Genomic DNA, 8,495 nt, shown 5'->3' on the forward strand with positions numbered 1-8,495 from the left:
AGTCTCCTAAGCCTAATTTGACATATACCGGGTATGGAAGAAGGTTAACACTTGCTCCTAAGTCTAAAAGAGCACAATTAATGATATGATCTCCAATAATACATGAAGTGGTAGGTGAACCAAGGTCTTTAAACTTTGGAAGAGTGTTATGCTGCAAAATTGAGCTTACTTGCTCGGTTAAGACCACTTTCCAAGGTGCTTGGCTTTTGTTTTTCCTCTTTTGGGTGCATAAGTCTTTCAGAAACTTGGCATACGCCGGAATTTGCTTGATTTCATCCAAAAGTGGAAGGTTGACTTTCACTTGCCTAAACACATCCATAATTTCATTTGTTTTGGCCTTTTGCTTGTCAATTGAAATGGATCCTTTTAAGGCATCCAGAAATGGAGCTCTTGGCTCAAAAACCTTTTCAAAAAATTTTCTTTGAAGTCACTTGAACATAAGAAGTTTTGAAATCATTTTGCAAATTTTTCTTTTCAAAATCACCTTTCAAATCACTTTTCAAGATATTCTCATTTGAAAGATCAAGCATATGTAATGAATGAGGAATAGGATGTGAAACGGGATGGGTGTTAACTTGTGGTTGTACCGGTTCACTCTCTTCATTGGACATACCCACTTGGTTATCCATAATCTTTCTACTTCTTAAGGTAGTCACCGCATTGACATACTCTATTGTGTGACCTTCTGATGAGGAATGAGTTTTCACAACACATTATTGCTTGGGTAGGGCATTCAAAGGCATTTTCCCTTTCTCTCTAGCATTTAAAGTAATAGCTATTTGCGCTACTTGGGTTTCTAGCTTAGTAATAGATTGAGAATGAGAATGAAGCAATTGAGTGTTCGCCTCTAGAGTGCCTAGAGCCGTCAAAACTTTCTCTTCAAAAGCGGGACTCCTAGAATTTCCTTGAGAATACGATGGTTGATTAGGGAAATGAGAATTAGAAAATTAATTTCCTTGTGATTGAAATGATGATCTAAAACCTTGGGAACCTTGGCTTTGCATTGGGTAGAACATACTTCCCTTGATAACCACCTTGGGGAGGGTTTGAGCCTTCTCCTTGGTTTCTCCAAAAGAAATTCAGGTGATTCCTCCAACTAGGATTATAGTGATTGCCATAAGGATTGTTTCCTTGATTAACAAAAGTTGTATTGACTTGTTCATAATGCTCACTTAGCACATGTCCATGGGGACAATTGGAAGTAGAATGTAAAACACTTGAATAAGTCATACATGTCTCATTGGATGCATGATGGGAATGGTTAGGGACGGAAGATACTTGATTTGCTGAGTTTTGGTTGATCAAGAATTGGTCAAACCTTTAAGATAAGGATTTCATCTCGGCGGCTATTTCATTGGAATGGTTAACTTGATGTAAGCCAACACTCTTCCTTCCACTTGAATTCCTACCATTCTTAGAAGATAAAGTTCGATGCAAATAATTTTCACTCATGCTCTCATAAAGATGCCACACGTCATCATCATGCTTATCAATGTAAGGGCCACCCATGGAAGCATCAACCATGCCCTTGTATTTGTCCGATGAGCTCTCAAAGAAATATTGAACTAATTACCATTTGGGCATGTCATGATGTGGACATTTCCTAAGCAATTCATTGAATCTTTCCCATGCCTCATGGAACGTTTCTCCATCCCCGTGTGAAAACTCTCGAATTGAGGTTCTCATGGCATTGGTCTTAGAAACCGGATAGTACTTCTTCAAGAACTCTTGTTGCAATTTTGCCCAAGAAGTTATTGAAAAAGGCCTAAGATTGTTAAACCAATATTTTGCCTTGTCTTTAAGGGTGAATGGAAAAAGTTTAAGCCTTAAGACCTCTTCTGGCATGTCCGTGTATCTCACGGTAGAATATACTTCAAGAAACTCATCCAAATGCTTGTAAGGTTCTTCACTTGGAAGTCCATGATAGTTAGGAAGCATTTGAATGGTTTGTGGTTTGATCTCATAGTGGTGTGCTCTAAATGGTAGCAATTGAATGCATATGGGTGCATTATATTCATTAGGCACATAGTGATCTCTTAAAACAAGGGGAGGATTAGCAATTGGAGGTGCAACATGGGCACCTTGATTGCCTTGGATGATGGAAGGTTGTGGAACATAGATTGGCCTTGGCATTCCCAATGGAACTTGGCCTTGTTGTTATGGTGGGTGAATGAATGGCCTCGGCATGCCTAATGGTACTTGCATATTAACATGATGCACATTGGGGTGGAGGCTACCTTGTTGGTCTATATGACCAAGGTCCTCCACATGATCCTCATTATGTCCTTCCATTGATGAAATAGATTGACTAGAACTTCCTCTTCCCCTAGGGTTTCGAACAACGGATTCAAGATGAAAATTTAGAGGGACAAGAGTAGGTTTCAATGATCTACGACCATGCATGCACAACAAAACACAACAAGCAACAAGTAATGAACAATCACTTCACCTTCGCAACAAATCAATTATCAAACTTCCTCTACATACAATGATCCCATACTCCCATGCTATCAACAATATGCAACGAATAATAAATTGCCTCCACGTGGGCTCATGATTTATTTAAGAATTGAAATACAAGCCTCCACGCGGGCTGATGATTTAACTAGAGATTGAGTTAAGAAAGAGCTCACAAAGGGTACTTTAGCACTTTAATTCAATTTTCAATTTTAGCTTTGCAAATTTTTAGATTTCAGCTTTTTCCTTGCTTTTGCTTAGCTCCTTGCTTGAAATGCTCCTTTGCTCACCTTCTAGCTCAATGCACCTAGTCAAACAAGAACCAACACAATAAGTAACCAAAATGAAAATGAAAATAAAGTAATGACACGATCAAAAGAGTACTAATTCCTAATTGATTCCACAAATACGATATTGCCCTCAATCAATCCCCGGCAACAGCGCCAAAAACTTGGTGTTGCGTGGCCTCACTCCAAAGTTTGTGCACCAAAAGATAGTGGTGTAGGGCTATGATGAATGTGGCCAAGTTTTACAATTAGAAATTGTCACTATTACCTTTCACTAAAAATATAGTTAGGGTGAGTAGGGATTGTCCCAAGGGATTCGTGGGTTATATTAGGTTGTGGAAACGAGATTAAGGTTAGTAGGTCGAGTGATTAAAAGATTGGTTGGTGGTTGAATTACACTAAGATGCAATTTATACTAAAGTAAGCAATTAAATGTAATGGAGAGAAAATAAGAAAGAGAGAGATCTTGTGGTTTAGAGATCACCACTAAGCATAGCTTTTCTACACCCTTAATGAATGATTAATGAGGGGAAAGCATGTATTACAACATTAGTGTGTGTATGGTTGTTTCAACAATCATGGATGACTAATTAAGTATATATTGTCTAAGCAATATGATGAATAGCACAATATATCAAACTAAGCCATTAATCCTTTCTTTAAGCTCACAATCCAAACACATCACAAGGTTAGAGACATATGTTACTTGTTTTCATAAGTATGGAACATCAAACAACAAGCATGGATTGTCCTCCCATTTAACATCTAAACTACAACTACACTACAATTAAGCTAATAACATGAAATTAAACTAATTAAACTAAATAAGAGGCATAATCCATCAAGAAATGAGTATGAACCATCAAATAAACCACAAGAGCATTCCATTAAGCACTATGTCTTGACAATCTCTTGATTTATAGCATTAATACACATAGACATGCATCAATAACACAAAATCTAGAGAAAAATACATGAACATCTGTTCTAGCATACATTGACATATGGATAAAATGAAATGATCAATTGGAAGCATTAAACCACACAAATCATTGAATAAACAGGATCTATATATATATAAGTGTCAAAACATGTATCACAATACAAATCCCCTCAAAAATACATAAATCAGGATGTAGAAGCATGCTTAGGGCTAACTCTAGCCCCAAGAGGATGTCTAGCCACTCATGGATGGTGTCCTCCAACCCTCAAGGGCTAACTCCATGGTAGAGATTGCTTCTCTTCTTGGTTGATGGAAGAACTCCAAGCTTGTGTCTCTAGCCTCCTTTCTTCTTTTCTTCCTCACTAAGAATATGGAAAATTGTGTCTCTAGTGTATCTCTTTATCGTGTAAAAGTATGGTCTCAAGAATGGCTCATATTCCTTATATAGGTAGTTTAAAATGTCACCCTAATGAGTTGGGCTCGTACACCAATATTCCTTCCAACGATTAGATATGAGACAACTTTTAATGAGCTAGAAATTGGATTTTCTCGGGCTTGAGGAAGTTTGATCAATCGAACTTGTGGTGAGATCGATCGAACATGGCTGAGATCTATTGAATTTAATTTGGATCAAACCTCGATGGCGGCGCCTTTTTGGATAAAGACAAATCTGAGATATTTTGAAGATATTTTTGGGAAAGAGATAAGTGTGGTAGGTAGGGTGGTACAACTGGATAAGATGGAATCTTTTTGATCGATCGGAAGAAAGTTGGATCGATCGAACTTTGTGGGATCTTTGGATAAGGACAAAAGAGCTTGGATCCATTTTGAAATACTGAGATCGATGAACTTTCGATCGATCGAATATTTTTTGAGATTGATCAAACTTGCTGAATTTCCACCACTTGCTTCCTTTTGCTCCCACTTTGCTCCTTTCTTTGATTCATTTCAAGATTGCTTCAATTATGCTTTTATTTAGCTGAGTTAGCTTATTTTGGGGATAACCACCTGAAAATCGAAATAATACAAAATTAATCTAAAGTGGGAAAATAAGATAGATAAATGTCCTAGAATACCTAAAGCTTAAGGGGTTTAAATGCGCACTTTTCAGCGCTTATCAATATACATCCCCTTCTTGCTTTGTATTTCCACAATCTGATGCAACCCACTTTGAGATCAAGCCTGCTATGATCCAAATGCTTCCTACATTCTATGGGTTTGCAACAGAGGATCCTTATAAGCACTTAGATGCAGGGGCGGAGCCAAGGGGGGGCAGGGGGTGGCCGTGCCCCACCCCCCCCAAGTTTTTGGAAATTTTTTTTTTAATATAGGTAAAAATAAAAATAATATAGCATATATGGTATAAAATCTATACTTGGTCCACCTAAGGAAAATAAAAAATTCTTTCTTTAATTAGCATTTAAAAGATAATTTATATATAATCTAAAGGAAAGTGATTTAAATGACGACTATAGAATCCCGATAAAAACTGACTCATATAAAAATTTAATGTGACTATCTTAAAATTTTAACTCACACTGAGTTCTTTCCATAATGTGACTATCTTATTATCCTAAAATTCCAACTCAATCACAATTCTTTCCATAACCTTATTATTCTAAAATTCCAACTCAACCACGATTCTTTCCATAACCTTATTGACCTACGGAATCACTTTTTCTTCTCATGGATGTAGATAATTTTTATGCACACTGCAATCCAGGTTAATCTCATTGTTTTTTTTGTTCCTCTCTCTATATAAATTTTATATGTATATATGTATTTTTGTGTGGGTGTGTGTCTTTTTTTTTAGATATATTTTTGTATAAATATAATAAATAGTAAAATATTTTTGCCTACGTAATATTTTTTTTCCCCCTAAAAGTTCTAGCTAAGTAATGTTGCCTATAATTTTGGCCCCCCTAACCTCAAGATCCTGGCTCCGCCCTTGCTTGGATGTGTTTTTGGAATTATGTTCAACTACCAAGTTGACTACTCTTTTCGATAACACATTTTGGATGCAACTTTTTCAATTCTCTCTCAAGGACAAAGTGAAAACCTAGTTGCATTCCCTTCCATCTACTTCTATATCTATTTGGGACATATTGCAATAGGAGTTCTTAAAAACTGTGGGTAAAACCACACAAATGAGAAGAGAGTTCATGGCGTTCTCCCAAATCTCAGGTGAACAACTCCATGATTCATGGGAAAGGTATAATGATCTTCTAAGAAAGTGTCTACACCATGATATTGCTAAATGGAATTTAGTGCAGATTTTCTATAATGGTCTTTCTGATTCACATAGGAACATGGTTGATGCCTCCAGTAATGGAGCTTTTCTTCATAAGAGTGCAGCTGATGCTTGGGAACTGTTTGAGGCCCTAAGTGAAAACTCCATACAACATGTTTCTTCCTCTAGGTCTAGGTCTACTCCTAGAATCCATAAGGTTGAAAAACTTTTTAAGGTTAAAAAATCTAATGAGTTAGCTGCTCAAATATAAGCGTTAAACTGTACGTTTGACCAAGTCTTATTATCTAGCTATGTTCCTATTGTTGATCCTTCTGCTTCCTTGCCAAATGAAGTATGTTCCATTTGTGCTAATCCGTCCCTTTTTGTTGATACTTGCCCTATGATGGGACAATCATCTGAGACTCCTCAGGAGCAAGTAAATGCAGCATTCTCCAGATCAACCTACAATCCATATTCATCTACTTATAATCCTGGCTGGAAAGATCATCCAAATCTATTATGGCGAAATTAGAGTCAAGGATCTGTTGTTCCACAATCTTAGGGACAATATCAAAATCTATCCAATCCTTCGTCCCAAAACAATTCTTTCAATCAATCTTCCATCTATCGTCCAACTCAGTTTAGGAACCAATCTACTCAAGCTCCTAATTTTACTCTTTCTTCCAAGTATTCTGATGAGTTTGAAGAGAAAGTGTTATTTGCACTTGAAGAAATTAAATATCATACCCAAATTCTTCATTCTCATTCCCAAACCATAGAAAAGCTAGAAGTGCAAGTTGGGCAAATAGCGAATCTTTATCTCGTAAAGAGGAAGGAAAGCTGCCTAGTCAGCTGGAGGCTAACTCGAAAGGGCAGACTTACATGATTGGTGAAAACAATTCTTTAGGTATTCATTATGAGTAGGTTGAGGCTATATCCATATTGAGGAGTGGTAAGGTAGTTGATAACCAAGTTGAGAAGGATGAGGAAGAAAGAGAGAGGCTTAGGATTCCAATTCGTCCAATCATTCATAATCCACATCACACAAATGTTCTCTCACATTCTATTCCATCGAGTTTTAAAGGAGTTGAAGGTGGAGTCACTTCTTCATCTGCTCCGAACCTTGAGATAGCTTATGAGCCAAGAGCGCATTTTCCTGAACATCTCAAAGGACCGTCTTACTTTGGTAAGCAAGGAGGGTGAATATCCCATCTCTTTAGTCGCTCCATATAGATGTTCCATTTCTCATCATGTTGTGTGCCACCTCCTACTATATTTATATATTTTAAATAACAATTTCTCATTTTTTCTATGTTCTTCTTTCGTTTTGCCTTTACTTCTTTGTTTCTGACATCTTTTGGCATCATAGACTGTAATAAGTTTTTTAACGCCTCCCAAGACATAATGGATGTCTTTCAGCAAGTTAAAGTAAATATTCCTCTCCTAGATGCTATAAAACAAATATCTACCTATGCAAAATTTCTGAAAGACTTATGCACCTAAAAGAGGATATCAAGGAGTCCAGTTCCTAAGAAAATTTGTCTCAACAAGCAGGTCAGTGCACTTATTCAGCACAACACTGCTCCCAAGTTCAAAGATTCTGGCGCTCCTACCATATCTTGTATCATTGGTAATAATATGATAGACTGTGCATTTCTTGATCTTAGAGCAAGTGTTAATATTCTTCTATACTCGGTGTATGAGAAATTAGGCTTGGGAGAGCTTAAACCCATGTCTGTTGTACTTTAATTTGTTAATCGATCTTTAAAGCAACAGTGTGGGATCATTAAAGATGTTCTCATCAAAGTAGATAAGTTCTATTTTCCAGTTGATTTTCTTATCCTGGATACTGAACCTGTCTACAATCCTAATAAGTGTACTCCGATGATCCTCGGTCGTCTATTTTTGGCTATAGCTAATGCCACCATTAACTGTAGAACTGTGGCTATGGATATAACTTTTGGGAATATAAAAGTTAAATTAAACATCTTCAATGCCACTCCATATTCCTCGGAAGGAGATGAGTGTTTCTTTATTGATGTTATTGATAAGTATTCATTCACAGTTGTTCCAACCAAAAATTGTCATTCACTGACCTTGAGTCTTCCTCGTAGTCCATCTCATAAGTTTGCTCACAAACTTGAGCCCGATCCACCTCCGGATAGGTTTAAGTATTTTTGTCAGGATCTGAAAGGAACTGTATCAATTTCCAAAACTTCACATTCCATAAGATCTCACAAGACTAGGTTGGGGTTGAAGGAGGTAGTTGATCTCTTGTGTGACGACCCTGGTTTTTAGGCCAGCGTGTCCTGTGATGAACCGAAGGTCGACCCGATAACGGATCCGAATGCAGAAGCGAAAATAGAAAACAAGACTCTAAGAAGTCAAAGTGACCTTCCATGAGGTCGTGGAACTCAATAAGAACTAATGCGGGAACGAATGATCAGAAAAAGACCGAACAGGCCCCCAAGGGCAAAATGGTCATTTCTGAAAACTGTAGATTCTGGTGCCACCGAGCACACCACTGGAAGGACAACAAAAAACTAATCAAGATGGATTCAAGAATCGCATGATTCGG

At 37.3% G+C, this 8,495-nt stretch overlaps 1 pseudogene; it reads left to right on the forward strand.

Moving 5' to 3' along the window:
* Positions 1–1,582: 1,582 nt before the first annotated feature.
* Positions 1,583–1,681, forward strand: LOC132282784 (small nucleolar RNA R71; annotated as a pseudogene).
* The last annotated feature ends 6,814 nt before the right edge of the window (positions 1,682–8,495 follow it).

This window comes from Cornus florida, unplaced genomic scaffold (assembly GCF_030987335.1).
Source record: "Cornus florida cultivar Cherokee Brave unplaced genomic scaffold, ASM3098733v1 CherokeeBrave_3.0.0_Hap2_Chr01, whole genome shotgun sequence".
In the NCBI taxonomy this organism is placed as follows: Eukaryota; Viridiplantae; Streptophyta; class Magnoliopsida; order Cornales; family Cornaceae; genus Cornus; species Cornus florida.